The sequence below is a fragment of the Hemiscyllium ocellatum genome, chromosome 12, assembly GCF_020745735.1.
Source record: "Hemiscyllium ocellatum isolate sHemOce1 chromosome 12, sHemOce1.pat.X.cur, whole genome shotgun sequence".
Taxonomy (NCBI): domain Eukaryota; kingdom Metazoa; phylum Chordata; class Chondrichthyes; order Orectolobiformes; family Hemiscylliidae; genus Hemiscyllium; species Hemiscyllium ocellatum.
Window position 1 is genome coordinate 58,775,023 of NC_083412.1, and position 21,883 is coordinate 58,796,905.

Sequence of the window (21,883 nt, forward strand, 5' to 3'; positions counted from 1 at the left end):
ATTCTGTAAAGAATTTACAGGAATATTGGCTGGTCCACCTATGGACATGTACAACTATTCATACAGTCAGGGCTGTCTCCCACCTTCGCTGAAAGAGGCAAATATCTCTCTTATCCTCAAAAAAGGAAAGGACCCAGAAGATTGCGCATCATACAGACCAATATCCTTGCTAAATGTAGATTTTAAAATCCTCTCTAAAACGTTAGCATTGAGGCTAGAAAGGGCATTGCCACGTATCATAAAGGAGGATCAGACGGGGTTTATTAAGGGCCATAGATCATCCAATAATGTTAGAAGGATTTTGAATGTGATTCAAGCCTGCCATCAGGGAAAGATACCAGGAGTAGTAGTCTCATTAGACGCAGAAAAGGCATTCACAGGGTTGAATGGTCATATTTGTTTTACACATTGGAAAGGTTTGGCGTTGGAAAGGTATTTACCAAATGGTTCTCAACACTGTATAGTGATCCCAAAGCAGTTGTGATTACCAATGGATTAGGCTCGGATAGCTTCAATGTGGATAGGGGCTGCCGTCAGGGATGTCCTCTCTTGCCATTGCTATTTACGCTAATAATCGAGCCACTAGCAGAAGCTATACGTGCTGACCCTAACATAACGGCCCCAAGGATTGGTACAGGTAAACATAAAATTATCCTTTATGCAGATGATGTTCTTCTATTTCTCAGTAATCCTTTGATGTCCACGCCTCACTTAATCCAAGTTATTAATACATTGAGTGTATTTTCAGGGTATAAAATTAATTTTTCAAAATTGGAGGCTTTGCAAATGGGTGGCCTTGTTAGTATATCCCACTTATTGGACGGATCCCACTTTCCCTTTCGGTGGTCCCTGGAGGGTTTTTTATATTTAGGCATTTTTATTACCCCAGTATTTGGTCAATTATACAAGGCTAACTTTGTGCATTTACTGGAAAGGATAAGGCAGGACCTCCAGCGATGGGGAGACCTTCCAATTTCCTGGCTGGGTAGAATAGCACTAATTAAAATGAATGTCCTGCCCCGCCTCCTATACCCTATGAGAATACTTCCGGTGACTCTGCCGAGGCTGGCACTACGTACATTGTATAGCTGGTTGGGTACTTACCTATGGCTTGGGAATCATAGATGGCCCCTCATTAAGCTGAAGAAGCTACAGCTTCCATAGGCAAGGGGAGGACTGGATTTCCCAGATTTTAGGAAGTATCAGTTAAGTTCCCTATTAAGTTACATAGCTGATTGGGTCTGGTCTGACCCGCAATCAATCTGGCTGGACATCGAGACTTCTCAAGTAAAATGCCCATGTATTAACCTTTTATTTTCAGACAAGAGGAAAATCATTACGGATCACTGTAAAAACCCTATAATACTAAACACAATTAAAGCTTGGAATATAATGCGGCATAATGAGGGCAACTCGCATAAAACATCTCCCTCTGCTCTGATAGTGGGAGCATGGGGATTTCAACTGGGGCTTACAGATGCCACTTTTAAACTCTGGAGATCCAGGGGGTATCTCCTGTTTAGGGGATCTGTTTAAGGAAGGGGTCCTGATGTCTTTTAAACTGCTGCGTCAGAAATTTGGATTATCTAATGGAGACCTCTTTTGATACTTCCAAATTCGAGACTACATACAGAAGAAGACTACATTATTAGATAGTCTTTATAAATCAGATAGAGAATGTAGAGTGCTATGGCTAATGGGGGTATCTTCCGTCAGTACTATTTATCATTTATTACATGATGAAGTATAGGAAGATATGGACAATCTGCTTAAAACATGGGATCAGGATTTGGGACTGGAAATCTCTATAGAAACATGGAATGACATTTGGGAAAATGCCAGAAGAATCACCATCTGCAACAGAACTCAGGCCATTCAGTCGACGATACTTCATAGGGCCCATATAGCACCGGACCGATTGGCAAAATTTAAGGCAGGAGTATCTCCAATGTGTCCCAAATGTAAAATAGAGGTGGACACACTTGCACATTGCTTATGGACCTGTCATAAGATCCGTAGATATTGGACTAAAGTAGCAAGTGCTCTGACAGAAATCTTCGCAACGGAAATTAGAGTGGACCCTGTATCTCTCCTTTTGGGCTTTTCAAACTTACCCTCCCTGGATATGCAAGTGGAGAGATTATTTTCTATTCTCTCTTTCTGTGCAAGGAAAAATATTTTGGTAAACTGGGTGGCTGAGGGACCCCCTGGACTTTCGAATTGGTACAGATTAATCATGGAATGTATTCCCATTGACTTCCTTACAAATATGGTGCACCAAAAGACCGCATTATTCCATAAAATATGGCAGCCCTTCTTGAATTATATAAATACAGATATTTCGGCTATCCTAACAAGGGCTTTTATTTAACTGAGATGGCGAACCTGGCTGGTCCGGGGCCCCTTGGGAGAGGAATCCCGCACGAATACGGGTTTTGTTACGAGTTGATGTTAATACATTCTGAGCATGTATCTCACTACTCAATTTCTGTGTTACCCATCGGTTTTTTTCTCTCTCCTTTGAATAATGTAAGAGACTTAATTATACACTCTGGTTAGTTGTAGGTTAGATTAGTATTAGTTGAGTTTTGTTTTTTTTCTCTCAGTATCTTTTTTTTGTTTGATAAATTTTGGTTATTATTTATTTAAGATTTATTGTATATCAATGTTTATACTTGGGTTTTTTTTATTTGTAAACTTGTAAAAATATGTTAAATCTTCAATAAAAACATCTATTAAAAAAAGCTAACAAACTGAGCAGGCTAATGTCATATTCTAGATACCGACATTTCATAATTGCAAAAATGAAACAAACTGAGAAAAAAATGAGATTTCCATATTATGGTCTAGTCTTTGATCTTCAGAGTTTGTTTACCTTGTCTGTATTCTTTATCCACCACTTATTCTAAATGCCCCCTGCTGAAAACACAGCCAGTTTAGGGGGTCCATACAATCCCAGCTCAATGTATAGGAACCTGGATGAGTGCCAATCAATTGGTCTGGTTTGTCCTGAGTGATCCCAATAGTTTAACTTGGTGAACTGATTAGAATTTACGTTTCATTACCTCCAGACTGTGAGTTTCTTGCCAAATGCTGCATTCCTCCAGTTTCAATGGAAACAACTGGCAGTTACTACTGCATCAGACCTTGATGTGGTACAATTCAGAAGTGCTATCATTTCTTTTAACATATTGCCCCTTAAAAAAGATATAATTTTACAACAATTTTCTTATGGATTTGGGGTTTTAAAGTGTGAAGTCAGTATACTGTAGTGAGTTGTTTAATATTTGTTTTTCCTTCCTGGACAATGGTGGGTCATCAGATAGAAAGTGCCAGAGGACTCACAGACATGCAATTATCCGATTCTCAGCCAGCTGCTCAGGGTGTCTGTGTGCAGAATGGCTCAGCAGTGATTCTTTATCTCAACCTCTGGCCTCTATTGCTGCAATGAAGCTGACTCTGCTCGGTGCAGCCGTCTCACTGTCTGAGCTCAGCAGTATGGGGCAATCTGTTCAAGTAGAGTTGTTGGCATGCCAGGATTTCACATCACTATGTCACCTGTTTTCAATATCATTCATACAACTGGCATTCTCAAACCAACCAATTAGTGCCACAATGCCATCTGGAAAAAATGTGCAATAGGATCACCCATGATTTTTCGAGACTTCCATATCCTTGCTTATTTTTCTTGTGTGGTTAAAAATTATGATCTTGTCCTGGCCTTTGTTAAAGGCGCATTGTGCAGTGAGTCTGAGTTAGTGCAGTGGGATTTAAGAAGGAAATAGGGATAGTACAGGGCCAACATGTTCCAATAAAGGTGAAGTGTTTTTTTAAAATTCATTCATGGATGTAGGCGTCACTGGTTAGATCAGCATTTATTGCCCATCCCTAAATGTCCAGAGGGCAGGCAAAAATTAACCATGTTGCTGTGAGTCTGGAGTCACATGTAGGCTAGACCAGGTAAGGATAGCAGTTTCACATTAGTGAACCAGATAGGTTTTTTTTGATAATGGATTCATGGACTCTTAACTCCAGATTTTTTTTAAAAATTCATTCAAATTCCACTGTTTGCCACGGCAGGAATTGAATTGGGTCCCTAGAACATTGCCTGAATCTCTGGATTGACAGTCTAGGGATAATACTACTAGACCAAAGGAGCATGAAAGAATAGTAAAGGAAGATCCTCAGTAACTTTCCAAGTACATTATCAGGAAAAAGTAAGGATCATGGTAGCAATTTGTATGTGGCATCAGAGGACAAAAGTAAGATTCTAAATGAATATTTTGTGCTGGTGCTCAACAGTGACAGGCACATGCAGGTACACAAGTCAGGGAGAAGGACAATGACATACATAGAAAGGAGGTTGTGAGTTGTTCTAGCAGGTTTAAATGTAGAAAAATCACCATGGCTGGATGAAATGTGCCCCAGGCTGTTGTATGAGACAAGGAAGGAAATAGTAAGGGCACTGACAGTAGATTAGATTCCCTACAGTGTGGAAACAGGCCCTTCGGCCCAACAAGTCCACACCAACCCTCTAAAGAGTAACCCACCCAGTCCCATTTCCCTCTGACTAATGCACCTAACACTATGGGTAATTTAGTATGACCAATTCACCTGAGCTGCATATCTTTGGACTGTGGGAGGAAACCCACGCAGACACAGGGAGAATGTGCAAACTACACACAGATAGTTGCTCGAGGCTGGAATTGAACCTGGGACCTGGTGTTGTGAGGCAACAGTGCTAACCACTGAACCACCGTGCCACCAATTTTCAATTTGTCCCTAGTCACAACAAAGATACCAGAGGACTGGAGAACAGCCAAAAAATACAATAACGTGGTACCATTATTCAAGGAAATGACAGGCCAGTCAGTCTCGTGTCGGCAGTGGAGAAGCTATTAAATGCAATTCTTAGGGACAGAATTAATCTGCATTTAGACAGGCAAGGATTAATCAAGAACAGTCAGCATGGTTTTGTTAGGGGGAAGTCATGTTTGGCCAACATGATTGAACTTTCAAAGAGGTGACCAGGTGTGTAGATGAGGACAAGGCATTCAATGTAATCTACTTAGATCTCAGCAAGGCTGTTGATAAGTTCTGCATGGAATACTGAGAGCCTATGGAGTCCAAGGACACATGGCAAATTGTGTTCAGAATTGACTGAATAGCAGAAAGCAGAGAGTAATATTGAGGTGTGTTTTTGTGACTAGAAGAGTTCCGCAGGAATCAGTCAGGGGCACTTGCACTTAGTGGTATACATAAATTATTTACGTTTGAATGTCGGAGGGGTTTTTTTAGATTAGATTACTTACAGTGTAGAAACAGCCCTTCGGCCCAACAAATCCACACCGACCCTCCGAAGAGCAACCCACTCAGACCCATTCCCCTACACCTAACACTACGGGCAATTTAGCATGGCCAATTTACCTGATCTGCACATTTTTGGACTGTGGGAGGAAACCGGAGCACCAGGAGGAAACCCACGCAGACACGAGGAGAATGTGAAAAATCCACACAGACAGTTGCTTGAGGCCAGAATTGAACCCAGGTCTCTGGTGCTGTAAGGCAGCAGCGCTAACCACCGTGCTGCCCCACTGATCAGTAAGTTTGCAGATGATACAAAAATTGATGAAGTGGTAAATAGTGAGGAGTATAGCTTTAGATTACAGGAGGATATAGGTGGGTTGGTCAGATGGGCTGATCAGTAGCAAACGAAATTTAATCCAGTTAACTGTGAGGTGATGCACTTGAGCAGGCTAAACAATACAAGGGAATCCATGATGAGTGGTCGGATCCTGGGGAGCACCTAGAATTCAGATGGACCTTGGTGTGCATGTCCACTGTCCTTTAAGGTTGCGGAACAGGTAGATAAAGTGGTTAAGAAAGCAAATGGGATAGAGAGTCATAGAGTCATAGACATGTACAGCATGGAAACAGATCCTTCAGTCCAACTTGTCTATGCCGACCAGATATCCCAAACCAATCTAGTCCCACCTGCCTGCACCCGGTCCATATCCCTCCAAACCCTGCCTATTCATATATCCAACCAAATGTCTCTAAAATGTTGCAATTGTACGAGCCTCCACCACATCCTCACCCTTAGTGTGAAAACATTACCCCTTAGGTCTCTTTTATATCTTTCCCCTCTCACCCTAAACCTATGCCCTCTAGTTCTGGACTCCCCGACCCCAGGGAAAAGACTTTGCCTGTTTACCCTATCCATGCCCTTCATAATTTTGTAAACCTCTATAAGGTCACCCCTCAGTCTCCTATGCTCCAGGGAAAACAGCCCCAGCTTGTTCAGCCTCTCCCTATAGCTCAAATCCTCCAAGTTTCACAACATCATTCCAATAGGAAGGAGACCAGAATTGCACGCAATATTCCAACAGTCGCCTAACCAATGTCCTGTACAGCCGCAACATGACTTCTCAACTCCTGTACTCAATACTCTGACCAGTAAAGGAAAGCATACCAAATGCCTTCTTCACTATCCTATCTATCTGCGACTCCACTTTCAAGGAGCTATGAACCTGCACTCCAAGGTCTCTTTGTTCAGCAATACTCCCTAGGACCTTACCATTAAGTGTATAAGTCCTGCTAAGATTTGCTTTCCCAAAATGCAGTACCTCACATTTATCTGAATTAAACTCCATCTGCCACTTCTCAGCCCATTGGCCCATCTGGTCAAGATCTTGTTTAATCTGAGGCAAACCTCTTCGCTGTCCACTACACCTCTAATTGTGGTGTCATCTGCAAACGTACCTCTTATGCTCGCATCCAAATCATTTATATTCATGACAAAAAGTAGAGGGCCCAGCACTGATCCTTGTGGCACTCCAATGGTCACAGGCCTCCAGTCTGAAAGGCAACCCTCCACCACCACCCTCTGTCTTCTACCTTTGAGCCAGTTCTGTACCCAAATGGCTAGTTCTCCCTGTATTCCGTGAGATCTAACCTTGCTAACCAGTCTCCCATGGGGAACCTTGCTGAACGCCTTACTGAAGTCCATATAGATCACATCTACCGCTCTGCCCTCATCAATCCTCTTTGTTATTTCCCCAAAAAACTCAATCAAGTTTTACTTGCCTTTATCAGCACTGGCAGAGAGTTTACAAGCAGGGAGGATTTGCTGGAACTATATAAAACATTGGTTAGCTCACAGCAAGGGTACTGTGTGCAGTTCTGGAATTCACATTATGGGAGAGATATGATAACACTGGAGAGGATGCAGAGGAGATTTACCAGGAAGTTATTTCAGTTATGAAGAGAGATTGGACAGAATGGGTTTGTTTTCCTTGGAGCAGGAGAGATTGACGGGGGAACATGATTGAGATTAGATTAGATTAGATTACTTACAGTGTGGAAACAGGCCCTTCGGCCCAACAAGTCCACACTGACCCGTACATTTACCCCTTACCTAACACTACGGGCAATTTAGCATGGCCAAATTCACCTGACCCGCACATCTTTGGACTGTGGGAGGAAACCGGAGCACCCGGAGGAAACCCACGCAGACACAGGGAGAACGTGCAAACTCCACACAGTCAGTCGCCTGAGTCGAGATGTATAAAGTTATGATAGATGTAGATAGTGAAGACTAGAAGAAACATTTTCCCTTGATGAAAGGATCATTGACCATTGGCATAGATGGTGGTGGGAGTCTGGAACTCTCTGCCTGTAAGGGTGGTAGAGACAGAAACCCTCATAACATTTGAGAGGAACAGCATGGGTATTCAAATCAGGGAGAAGGACAATGATTTTCTTAAAGAAATTAGCATATATAGAAAAGAGGTTGTGAGTTGTCTAGCAGGATTAAATGTAGAAAAATCTCCAAGGCTGGAGAACCGACAGGCTGAAATACTTTTTCTGTGCTGCAGATCTCTATGGTGCTAGAATAAAGTTAACACACATACACTCTCCCTCTCACATACACTCACACACACACTCTCTTTCACACACACACACACACACACACACACACACACACACACACACACACACACACACACACACACACACACACACACACACACACTCTCTCTCTCTCTCTCTCTCTCACAACACACACGTAGCTCTGCATGCACCTTGTAAAGGATTGAAAAGTGTGGTGCTGGAAAAGCGCAGCAGGTCAGTCAGCATCCGAAGAGCAGGACAATTGATGTTTTGGGCATAAGCCTTTCTACAGGAATCATTCTTGAAGAAGGGCTTATGCCCGAAACAACAATTTTCCTGTTCCTCGGATGCTGACTGACCTGCTGCGCTTTTCCAGCACCACACTTTTCAACTCTGATCTCCAGCATCTGCAGTCTTCACTTTCTCCCTGTAAAGGATTGCCATGATTACAGCCAGCCACCAGCCTGCAGTAATCTGCCTTGTATCAAATGTTCAGCAGCACAGATTATTCAAACTACCTTCTAACATTCTCCTTCACAGTTCTATGTTCATAATTATGGCTAACTGAACGATGATGGGCCCAGCATAAGAATTCTGCATAGGGCTCAAGTGCTTTCACTAACCTTGTGCTATCCACTAGGATTCATACTTTCTCCTTAATTTATTCTACCTGATGACTCACTTCAAGAGTTAAACTTCAATTTTCAATCTTCTCTCTCTGAGCACAATTTTTCTCATCATGTCTTGTTCTCACTTTGGAAATGTTTCACTGGTCAGATTTCTCCAATCTTTGAGATGCTATAATCTCAAGAAAAGAATCCAAACACAAACTAAAGTTATTTTTAAGAAGATGCTAATTGAGAATGTTATAAAGTGATTGCCTAGCATACAGGGGAGCTTCAGTCTGCATTGCACATAAGAGAAAGGGTTTATGCCTCTAAAGTTATTTAGCTAATTTTGCAAGTGCATTTGACCACATGGCATACTGACTATGCTTTTTGGGAGGTGCTGGGCTTACTGATCAAAATTTTCTGTTCATCAATTTTAATAGCTGGAAAATCAGAGATATTGCGCTCACAAGTTCCTGATATACATGGCTGCATATTAAAGCTTTTTCACAATGGAACCAAGCCCATTATGTAGTTGCCTAACTCTCCTATGATTATTGATGTGAATCGGGGGCATTCAGCAGTAATATTACCCTTGTGAGTCGTAAGGAAGAATGGAAATACTAAGCCTTTCTGTGGTGCCTCTAATTTTTGTTTCCTTCATAGGAATTCACAGAAATGAACATTTACCATCTATTAACCTCTCACAAAAAATTAACCTTTGCATTTGAATCAATTTCTTTCCAGTTAAAGATTTTTCAGAGTCCTGAGGAAAGGTCACTCGACGTAAAATATTAACGCTGATTCCTCTTCACAGTTTCTGCAAGTTTCCAGCAATTTCTGTCTTTTGTTTCAGAAATCCAATTGGATGAATGGGATTGGGGAAAAAAAACAGGGGAAAAAACAAGAACTGCAGACGCTGGAAATCTGAAACTATAACAGAAATTGCTTGAGAAAAGCTGCAGATCTGGCAGCATCTGTGGAGAGAAAGTAGGGTTAATGTTTTAGGTCCAATCTTGTTCAGAGATCAGAGGACACGTTGTATATGTAGCGAAGGGTACTTGGAAATCTTTTCCATAAACATTGTGAACAACCGGGTGCATTTATGTAGTGCCTTTACTGGAGTAAAACAGTCCAAGGAAATTCATTGGTGTGTACTCAGGTAACAATTGGCAGTGAGCCATTAAGTTTGGTGACCAAAAACTAGTCAAGGAAGTAGGTTTTAAGAAGATTCTTAAAGGAGGACAGAACGTGGAGAGTTTAGGAAGGGCATTCTACTGCCTCAGATCTAGATAACTAAAGGCATGACCACCAGTAGGAGGAGTGCTGAAGGAAGTGGAGAGTCATGTAAGAGAACACAGTTGGAGAAATGCAGATTTATCGGAGGTTTGTGGACCTGCCAAAGCCCATTGTGATTGAAAAGGGTAAATCACACAGGTACTTCAACAGGAAGACCCAGAACGTTTGTGGACAGGAACAGATGTAGATCAGCAAGCTCACAGGTGACAGGTGAATTGAACTTGGTACATATATGAAGAGCAGCGTTTTGGATTAACTTAGGTTATGGAGTGTGGGACCTGGAGGACTGGTCAGGAAAGTATAACTATATGTTTCTGTAGAAAATGTAATCTCCATTCCTTTAGAGGCACTTTCAAACTTATTCCATCGACAGTCCCTTCTTAATCCTTTTTCTGCTATTAATCTCTCCTAGTCCTTGTTCAATGCCCTCCTCTTGGTATGTAGATTGAGATGTTAATTATGTGTAAAGCATATAATAATTGAAAATGTGTGGCAATTAAATATCCAATGTACTTAGATTAGATTCCCTACAGAGTGGAAACAGGCCCTTTGTCCCAACAAGTCCACACCGACCCTCTGAAGAATAAGCCATCCAGACCCATTCCCCTATATTTACCCCAACTAATGTACCTAACACTATGGGCAATTTAGCATAGCCAGGTCATCTGACCTGCACATCTTTGGATTGTGGGAAGAAACTGGAGCAAACCCATGCAGATGCGGGAAGAATGTGCGAACTCCACACAGACAGTCACCCGAGATTGGAATCAAACCCAGGTCCCTGATGCTGAGGTAGAAATGCTAACCACTGAGGAAACATGCCGCCCTAAAGTACTTATAGTAGTCTGCATTGAAGTGAAATAATAATAAACAATAGGCATGTGCTGAACAGTTATTCTGTACACGCTGGGAACCTATTTACCACCTGAAACCATTTTTGCAGATTTTCATTGGACGGCCATGTGTCTGCAGTTTCTTTCCTCTAGAGGGTGCTGCAGTAGAAATAATCAGTTCTATACCCTATTTTCTGAAACCACTTGGCAAGGTCTGCAGTTAATCCATTATAAAACATTTTCCATTTTATCTGCAAATCAGTTTATCATTCAGAGCCTATAAGACAGCTATTAGCACCAAATGAAATATACCTTTCTGGCAAAATAAATAGTAATGCTCAGTACAACTAGACTGTTGTCAGTTTGGAAGACTTGAATTTGAGTATCAAGTTAGGAAATAGTCCAAAAAACTGTGCAATTTTTTTTAATGATGAGGAATTGTTCTGAGAACACCCTTTCACATCCTCAAGAAATCCTGACGTTTCCTCAATGTAATGGGAAGAGGACACTGTTAAATGGGGAAAACTGTAGGGTGGTAATGGCCTAGCGGTCTTATTATTTGACTGTTGATCCAGAGACCAAGGTAATGTTCTAGGGACTGCGGTCAAATCCTGCTGTGGTAAACAATGGCAGGGGAAGGAAACTACTTTCCTTACCCAAGCTGGGACAAATGTGATTCCAGACACATAACAATGTGCCTGACTGTTAACTGCCTTCTGAGCAATAAATACTGGCCCAGCCAGTATTGTCCTCATCTTGTGAGTAAATAAAACATGTATGTATATTTGAAGTATTATTCTAATGTCAGCAAATATAATTGGTGCACAGCAATCTTCAAAAAGATGATATAAACATCCTGAAAACTTATGCGGGTGGGTTATTATCAACATCTCCTGACGACAGGAACACAGTTAGCAAAGTGTCTGTCCCACCTACTCAAAACCAGTATCAAGAGGTCCCACTCATAATCACAGGTGAATGCTTTTGATGCTGTAATGGGAAATGGGAAACCAGCTGTCTTCATTGTTGTGCCAACTAACTGGGAGTGGCAGGGCGTTCCGAAAAAATCATACTGGACTCATTACGCTAACTCTGTCTCTCTCCTGCTGCCTCACCTGCTGAGTTTCCCCAGCACTTCCTGCTCTCGTAGCTGGGAGTTGGCTCAGAGGGCGAACGCAGGATAACATCGGACTGCAGTGTTTCTGCAGAGCCAGGGGGAACATCACTGGTCTTCAAGGGCCTCTTTATGGCCAGCAGTCTTCCTGAAGACGACTCATTGGGTCACCGGTAAAAAATGGAGAGAATGTGCAAGGAACCTGCTCTGCCCATTCACATTTTAAAACAACAATTGGCAGTCCACAAAGGTCAATTTACAAATTTAAAGAGTCTTTGGCTAGAAACGGGTGTAAGTATTGTTTGTCCATTTACAGGTCAGCCTGGAAATTGCTTACCATGAGACTAAAGTAAGTCCTCAGTGTCTAGGGGCCAGCAAAGATTTCTCCCCAATCTGCCCATTATTCCTAAGTGGGACACCAGCAGGGAACCTTACTCCGTCACCTCACCCATTGCAGCAGTTGGTGTTATTTGATCTTACCATACATAGAAATTATGATTTCAAGAACTTCCCCCTTCACAGAACCACTGCACAGTTGGACCTTTCATTTCCGTGTAGGCGACAAAAGAATGACCACAGCACTGAAGGTAAGAAAAGCACGCAGGAAACAGAAGTGGTTACACTTCCTGGAGTTAAGTACTTTCACATTGCAGTCGATATATAGCAAAAGAGCAGTGAAATAAATAGAAACAAGCGTAGTGATATCTATTCCCAAGTCCAAACAAGTGAAAGTTTGCAGCATATTGTGACAACTACTGTATATATGGCATTAGATCAAGGTCAGTCTTATTGAACCTTGTGTACACATTTATGTGCATGTCCTCAGCACCATAGCCACTTTCCAACTGGTATTATGCTGCATCTTTTAACTTAGGACTAACTAGACTTGATAGGTCTCTGTAACAATGGATTCAAACAGATTTTAATTGGTTGGAAAAGGACATATTTTTTAAAAATTGCATTGAGAGTGCAATAACTTTAGACATGACCTCTGGGCCTCCATTTTGATTACACCCTCCCTTCAGTTCCACCCCATTTTGAATCTTGTTTGCATATGTTTCACAGTTGACCTATTTTCTGCTATTAACACTGATAATTAACATATATTGTTCTTCCATATCTCTTTTCTACTGTCATTTGTACTCCCTTTGTCTTTTGCGCTTGGGCACCTTCACCGCCTGTTTCTCCTCTCACTTATTCCTACCGTATAAACCTGTCAATTTTCCAGCCCTCTTCAGGTTTGAAATGTTAACTCTGTTTCTGTCTCCACAGATGCTGCTACACCTGCTCAGCTTCTCCATCACTTTTTTTCTTTTTTATTTCTGATCTTCTTGAACCATAATACATTGCATTTATTTTATAAAGTAGTGAAAGATGTTTTCTAAGTGCAAACATACTTTATACTTACTAAAAGTATAAAATAACATCAAAAACGATGGAAACACCATTAAATCGTCTTACATCAATGGTGAAACCGATTTCAAGAATGGACCCAAAAAACTCATCTTCTGCCTGGAAACCCTCCAACCACAAGGGATGAACTCAGATTTCTCCAGTTTCCTCATTTTCCCTCCCCCCACCTTGTCTCAGTCGATTCCCTCGAACTCAGCACCGCCCTCCTAATCTGCAATTTTCTTCCTGACCTCTTCGCCCCCCACCCCACTCCGGCCTATCACCCTCACCCTTCCACCTATCACATCTCCATCGCCCCTCCCCCAAGTCCCTCTCCCTACCTTTTATCTTAGCCTGCTGGACACACTTTCCTCATTCCTGATGCCCGAAACGTCAAATTTCCTGTTCCTTGGATGCTGCCTGACCTGCTGCGCTTTAACCAGCAACACATTTTCAGCATTTGTGAAATACAGACAATTTTATGTCACCAGCAACTAATTTGTACTCTGCAAGCACCCACAAACTGCTACAGGTAATGATCAGGTTATCTTTTTTAATAACATTAACTGAGGGCTAAGTATTGACTAGGAGTCCAGCGGAAACGTCTCTGTGAAGAGTCTTACGGAAGTTTGACTAACATGGTTTTGAATCAGACGAGAAGTCTGGTGAGGCCAATCTCAATTTTGGGTGCATGGTGCTGCACTTCTACTTCATTTGCTAAGTTGTGAACTTGGTTTCTCACTAGGCAGTGGCAAGTTGCCAACTAAAGAGGATTAAAGCTTATTAAACACCTTATTAACATTGCAATTCAACACCTATCTTATCAAAAGTGCTGAACAAGCTAGACATCAAGAATTCTCAACACTGAAGTACGATATGGCACCTGGCAACTTCAGTTCACTCTTGGCTGCAACTAACCTCCAAGCAGCATCTCAGGCCATCTTCTCAGTCTCCGACAAGTTCAGACTCCATACTTGACCAGGCAGGAGAGCTTTGGAATGCTAGTGCTCGTCTGTGTGCCCTGCATCCTTCTACAGTTGGCACAGGCTCCAGATGTAGTTTGATAGATATTCAACGAGTGGCACATTGTTCCATGAACTGTGCATGCTAAGATAGGGCTAGAATCAGATGTGACAGATGCCATAGTGGTGGAGTGGGTAGTTATTGAGGTGCATTTGGTAAGATAGAACATAGAATAGTACAGCACAGTACAGGCCCTTTGGTCCTTGATGTTGTGCCAATTTTTTATCCGACTCTAAGATCAGACTAACCTACATACCCTTCATTGTACTGTCTTCCATGTGCCTATCCAAGAGTCTCTTAAATGTCCCTAATGTATCTGTTCCACCACTACTGCCAGCAGTGAAACTCACACATCCACCAATCTCCAGGTAAAGAGCCTATTTCTGACATCTCCCCTATACCATCCCCCAATCACCTTTAAGTTATGTCCCTGCAGGATAGACATTTCTGTCATGGGAAAAAGTCTCTGGCTATCCACTTTATCTATACTTCTCATTGTCTTGTACACCTCTATCAAGTCATCTCTCATCCTTCTTCGTTCCAATGAGAAAAGCCCAAGCTCCCTCAACCTTTCTTCATAAGACATGCCCTCCAGTCCAGGCAGCATCCTGGTAAATCTCCTCTGCACCCTCTCTAAAGCTTCCACATCTTTCCTATAATGAGGTGACAAGAACTGAACACAATATTCCAAATGTGGTCAAACCAGGACTCTCTAGACCTGCATCATGACCTCATGGCTCTTAAACTCAATCCCCCTGCTAATGAGAGCTAACACACCATATGCCACTTTAACAACCCTGTTAACCTGGGTAAAAAGTGAGGTCTGCAGATGCTGGAGATCAGAGCTGAAAATGTGTTATTGGTTAAAGCACAGCAGGTCTGGCAGCATCCAAGGAACAGGAAATTCGACGTTTCAGGCCAGAGCCCTTCATCAGGAATCCTGATGAAGGGCTCTGGCCCGAAACGTTGAAACATCGAATTTCCTGTTCCTTGGATGCTGCCTGACCTGCCGTGCTTTAACCAGCAACACATTTTTCAGCTATCAACCTGGGTGGCAACTTTGAGGGATCTATGAACATGACCTCCAAGATCCCTCTGTTCCACCACACTGCTAAGAATCCTGTCTTTAACCCTGTATTCTACATTCAAATTTGACCTTCCCAAGTGAATCACTTCACACTTTTCTAGGTTGAACTCTATCTGCCACTTCTCAGCCCAGTTTTGTATCCTGTCAATGTCCCATTGCAACCTACAACAGCCCTCCACACTAGCCACCACTTCACCAACCTTTGTGTCATCGGCAAACTTACTAACTCACCATTCCACATTCTAATCCAAGTCATTTATAAAAATTGCAAAGAGCAGAGATCCCAGAACTGATATCTGTGAACACCACCGGTCACTGAGGTCCAGGCTGAATACTTTCCATCTACCACCACCCTCTGTCTTCTATAGGCCAGCCAATTCTGTATCCAGACAGCCAAATTTCCCTGTATCCAATGCCTACCATGAGCCTACCATGGAGAACTTAATCAAACACTTTGCTAAAATCCATGTCCACCACATCCACTGCTCCACCTTCATTAATGTGTTTTGTCACATCCTCCAAGAATTCAATAAGGTTAGTGAGGCATGACCTGCCCTTCATTTAGCCATGCTGACCGTGTCTAATCAAGCTATGGTTTTCCAAGTAATCATAATTCCTGTCTCTCAGCATCCTCTCCAGTACTTTGCCCACCACCGACGTAAGACTAGCTTGCCTGTAATTCCTAGGAGAAAGTGAGGACTACAGATGCTGGAGATCAGAGTCTAAAAGTTTGGCACCGAAAAGGCACAGCAGGTCAGGCAGCATCCAAGGAGCAGGAGACTCAATGTTTCGGGCATAGGCCCTTCATCAGGAATGACAATCCTGATGAAGGGCTTATGCTCAAAACATCAACTCTCCTGCTCCTCAAATGCTGCCTGAGCTGATGGGCTTTTCCAGCACCACACCTTTTAGTCTGTAAATCTCAGGATTATCCCTATTCCCCTTCTTGAACAAGGGAATAACATTTGCCAGCCACCAATCATCTGGCAGTACTTAATGGACAATGAAGTTGCAAAGATCATCGCCAAAGATGCAGCAATCTCTTCCTTTGCTTCCTATAGTAACCTAGGGCATATCTCATCTGACTCAGGGGATCTATCTATCCTTACGACTTTCAAAATTTTCAGCACATCTTCGTTCTTAACATTAGCTTGTTTGAACATATCAGTCTGCTTCATGCTGTCCTCAGAAATGTCAGGGTCCCTCTCAGTAGTGAATACTGATGTATGTGTTCATTAAAAAACTCCCCTACCTCCTCTGACTCCAAGCACACGTTCCCTCGACTATCCCTGATTGGCCCTAATCTCACTCTGGCCATCCTCCTTTTCCTCACATGGATGTAGAATGCCTTAGGGTTTGCTTTAATCCTACCTGTTCAAGCTTTTTCATGCCCCCTTCTAGCTCTCCTAAATCTATTCTTCAGTTCCTTCCTGGCTACCTTGTAACCCTCTAAAGCCCTGTCTGATCCTTGCCTCCTCAACCTTAAGTAAACTTCCTTCTTCCTCTTGACTAGATGTTTCACATCCCTTTCAACCCACCATCCCTTCCTTGCCTCAGTCGGACAAACCTGTTCAGCATGATCAGTGTGTACTTCCTAAACAACATCAATATTTCTGTCATGTATTTCCCTGAGAAGATCTGTTCCTAATTTAAGTGCCCCAGTTCCTGCCTAATAGTATTGTAATTCCCCCTCCCCCAATTAAATACTTTCCCATACCGTCTGCTCCTATCCCTCTCCATGAGGATAGTAAAACTCAGGGAGTTGTGATCACTATCACCGAAATGCTCTCCCACCGAAAGATCTGAAACCTGGCATGGTTTGTTGCCAAGCACCAAATCCAATATGGCTTCCCTTCAAATTGGGGTAGGGCATAGAAAATATGTGAGGTCTCATGGCAAGCTTCCCTCTTAAAAAAAACTCAACACAACTTGTACTGAGACAAAAAAACCTATAAGATTCAAGTCTCTGCTCTTTTCCAGAATAGGCTCTCAATATGGCCCTGGTTTTAACATTTCAAGCCCTCTTAGTGTAGCATTCTCTTAACACTGTATTGGAAGCATCAGGTAAGAGTTTTATACTCATGTCTCTCAAGTGAAATTTGAACTCATAAACCCCGATTCACACCAAAGTAACTTGTAACTTACACAATATGTTGTGTCCTGAGCTGGTCAAACATTCCTGCTGGAAGCAAACAGCATACACTGCACTATTCAATATGGTATCCTACTATATTACTACTCTGTCCAGTCTTTGCAACAACACAATTGTTGTCTAAACAGTATGACTTTTATTTCAAAGCAACTAGAGTCATTCAGAGATTTTATAACGTTTTATTCTTTGATGTACTTTTAAATTTCTTTTAAATTCGTTCATTTCATGTAGCCATCACAGGCTGGGCCAGCATTTATTGCCTGTTCCCAGCTGCCTTTGAGAAGATGGTGTTGTGCTACCTTCTAGAATGTCTAAAATCCATTTACATATGACCCCACTTAACTTTTTTTGAGGTGTTTAAATGTGCAATGTAACTGTTTAGCAGGAACTATGAGGTGATTTTAAGTTGTCTTTTTGGCTAGATTTAGTTTGCTTGACTAATAGTTTTTGTATTGTTTCTTCTGTGAATATGATGTCACAAAATGATAGAGAAATTTAACAATAGAAATGTATGCATTATTTTCTTTGAATTTGTTTCATAAACACAATTGAATTTGAATTTCCAGAAAATGCTGTGACCATGAAGTGATGAGATAAAAGATAGATTTCCGAGGATTTTTTTTTACTGTAGCTAAAATATCTTGCTAGCTCGAAGTAATCTGGAGAATGCAAAAGTCTGTGGAATAAATAGAAACTAGTCAATGGCCTTGACGTTTATGACCATGAGAAATAGGAGCAGTAGTACGCCAATCGACCCATCAAGTTTAATCTACCATTCAATTTCATCATGGCTGATCTTATTGTGACCTCCCCACCACTTGCCTGCCTACCCTACACATAGTTGACTCCCTTAGCAATCAAAAATCTGTCTAATTCAACCTTGAATATATTCGGTGACCCAGTCTTCTCTGCTTTCCCGGAATGGAATTCCAAAGCAAGTTCCAAGTATTGTGTCACCAATATTCTACAACGTTGTGGCTAGACCTCCTTACTTTCATAGTCCATACCCGAGCAAGAAAGGCTAACATTCAATTAATGCTTTTAAGTACTTGTTGCAACTGCAGCATAACGTTTTTGATTCATTTACTCTGGATACCTCCAGTCTTGCAACATTCTGCTACTTTGTAAGAATATTCTGCTTTGCTATCCTTCCTGCCAATGTGGACAACTTCACATTTTCCCACACTGTACTTTGTCTGCCAGATTTTTGCTCACTCACTAACCTTTTGCAGAATTACTGTATTCTCCTCGGAGCTTGTTTTCCTGTCTACCTTTGTATCATCAGCAATTTAGCTACAATAGTCAGTTCCTATGCAGATTATAAATAGTTGAGACCCCAGCACACATCTTGTGACTCTAAATAAATACATTTTGTCAATCTGAGAATGACCCAATTATACTCATTCTCAGTTTCCTGTTGATTAACTAATCCTCTATCTTTTCTAATATATCACTGCCAACACCATGACCTCTTGTGCATTAATCTTTCATGTAACGCTTTATTGCATTGTTTTGGATATCTATATTTATATCATTTATACAAATAATTTGAATGAGAACCAAGGAAGCATGGTTAGTACGTTTGCAGATAACACCAAAATTGGTGGTATAGTAGACAGTTGGGAAGATTACCTAAGATTCCACAGGGATCTTGATCAATTGGGCCAATGAGCCAAAGAGTGGCAGATGGAGTTTAATTTAGGCAAACCTGAGGTGTTGCATTTTGGTAAGACAAATCATAGCAGAACATTCACACAGTTCATGGTAAGGCCCTAGGGAGTGTTGTGGAACAGAAAACCCTAGAAACCCAGATACATCGTTCATTGAAAGCTGCATCACAGGCAGACAGAGTGGTTAAGAAGGCATTGGGAATGCTTGCCTTCATTGCTCAGACCACAGAGTTTAGGAATTGGGACGCTATGTTGCTATTGTACATGATGTTGGTGAGGCCATGTTTAGAGTACAACTCTGGTTGCCCTGCTATAGGATGGATATTATTAAATTTGAGAAAAGATTGACAAGGCTGTTACCAGGATTAGAGGGTTTGAGGAGAGGCTGGATAAGCTGGAATGTTTTTCACTGGAGTTCTGGAGGTTGAAGGGGTGACCTTATAGAAGTTTATAAAATCATGAGGGGTATGGGTAAGATAAGTCGCACAGGTCTTTTCCCTAGGGTAGAGGAGTTCAAAACTAGAGGGTATAATTTTAAGGTGAAAGGAGAAGATTTAAAACTGACCTAAGGGGCAACTTTTTCGCACAGTGGGTGATTCATATGTGGAATGATCTGTCAGAGGAAGTGGTGGATAAGATACAGTTACAATATTTAAAAGACCCTTGGACCAGTACATGAATAGGAAGGGTTTAGGAGGATTGGGCCAGATGCAGACGGTGGCAGGTGGCACAGTGGTTAGCACTGCTGCCTCACAGCACCTGAGACCCGGGTTCAATTCCTGACTCAGGCGACTGACTGTGTGGAGTTTGCACGTTCTCCCCGTGTCTGCGTGGGTTTCCTCCGGGTGCTCCGGTTTCCTCCCACAGTCCAAAGATGTGCGGGTCAGGTGGATTGGCCATGTTAAATTGCCCGTAGTGTTAGGTAAGGGGTAAATGTAGGGGTATGGGTGGGTTGCGCTTCGGCCAGTCGGTGTGGACTTGTTGGGCTGAAGGGCCTGTTTCCACACTGTAAGTACTCTAATCTAATCTAATCTAAATGGGACCAGTTTAGTTTGGGAAACTTGGTCGTCATGAATGAGTTGGACCAAAGAGTCTGTTTCCATGCTGTATGGCTCCATGACTCAATACTGGTTCCTCATTATCCATCCTGTTTATTGCAGTAGTGTAAAGGGTTAAAGTAGACATGATAGTTTACATCATGGGGAAGTGATGTGAGGTCACATGATTACTAAGAGATGGCTCTTTCCTGCAGTTTTCTGGCAGTGTTGAAGTCTATTATTTTTAGAGAAAAAGCTAATGTTAGGTCTTATGTCAAAAGACTCCAATATTTATCAACTTCTGTCTTGGATTCAATCTTGTAAAGTTATACCTATAATAAATCCTGTCATAACTCTAATAAATCTGTCAAACATGAGATTTCTTTTGCAAAACCATGTTGACTCTTTCTGTTCATTTTATGATCTTCAAGCTTCAATCTGATGCCTCTTATAAGAGATTTTAGCATTTTCTCAATGACAGATGTTAGATTAGCTGTCTCATAGTTTATTGCTCTCCGACTCCATTTCTTGAGCTGCTGAGCAAATATCTTATAGGCAAGTAAGCTTCTTAGGATTGCCAATATTATATAAACATATAAATTGCTCCAAAATTCTAAGCTTTAATGTCTACATCAAGGTTACCTGTTCCTCAGATGTGGTCTTGATTGTAACATGTGCTATGAATGACAATAATAAGACTTCTATTAGCCAGTGCTGGTGGGAAGAATGGATTTAGCTCCTGCATGTAGCAAAGTTGAAGCTCATCTCGAATAACATTGTATTCCTTGATAAATACTGAGATAAAATTTCATAAGCTATCACACTGACATTAAGCTATCAGTGTAGAACTATTGTACCATTTTAACCACTGGTTCATTTCCACTTGTGCTTTGTAATGTTTTGAACTTAAGAGCTCTTAATGTATTACTAGTTGATATTCTTTATAGTTTTCTTTCAATTCTTTCTCTCGGTTTTATGGAGAGGCCTTGGTAAACCTCCTTGAAGCAGTTGTACGATCGAGCTAACAGTTCTATAAGCATTATGATAGATATCCAGGTTTACTTGACACATGTAAATTGTTATAATTTAATGCCTCACACATCATCAGAAATCCCCAGTGTGAAAAATAGCACTTCTTGAAAAAATCTACCACATGCCAGACTGCTCAAGGGACTATGGTGTTTTGTCAAAGTTTAAAAATATCTAAACAGCAGCTATCACATACATAGCAGGATAAGTAATAAAGATTTGCCTTCATTTGGACAAAGATTTAAAGAAGCTTTCAATTCTAGGTGCTAGCTATGAAGAGAGGTTGAGTAGGTTAGGTTTATTTTCACTAGATTGAGGGGGGACCTGATTGAGGTTTACAAAATCATGAAGGGTATAGACAGAGTGGATAGAGACAAGCCACACTGGGCCGAGAGACAGCCACATCAGGCCAAGAGACAGCCACGCCGGGCTGAGAGACAACCACACCGGACCAGGAAACACCCACGCCGGGCTAGGGAACACCCACACCAGGCCAGGAAACTGCCACACCGGGCCAGGAAACAGCCACATCAGGCCAAGAGACAGCCACACTGGGTCGAGAGACAGCCACATCGGACCAGGAGACAGACACACCGGGCCGAGAGACAGCTACATCAGGCCAGGACACAGCCACACCGGGTCGAGAAACAGCCACACTGGGCCGAGAGGCAACCAGGCCGGACCGAGACAGCCACATCAGGCCAAGAGACAGCCATACCAGGCCGAGAGACAGCCACACCGGGCTG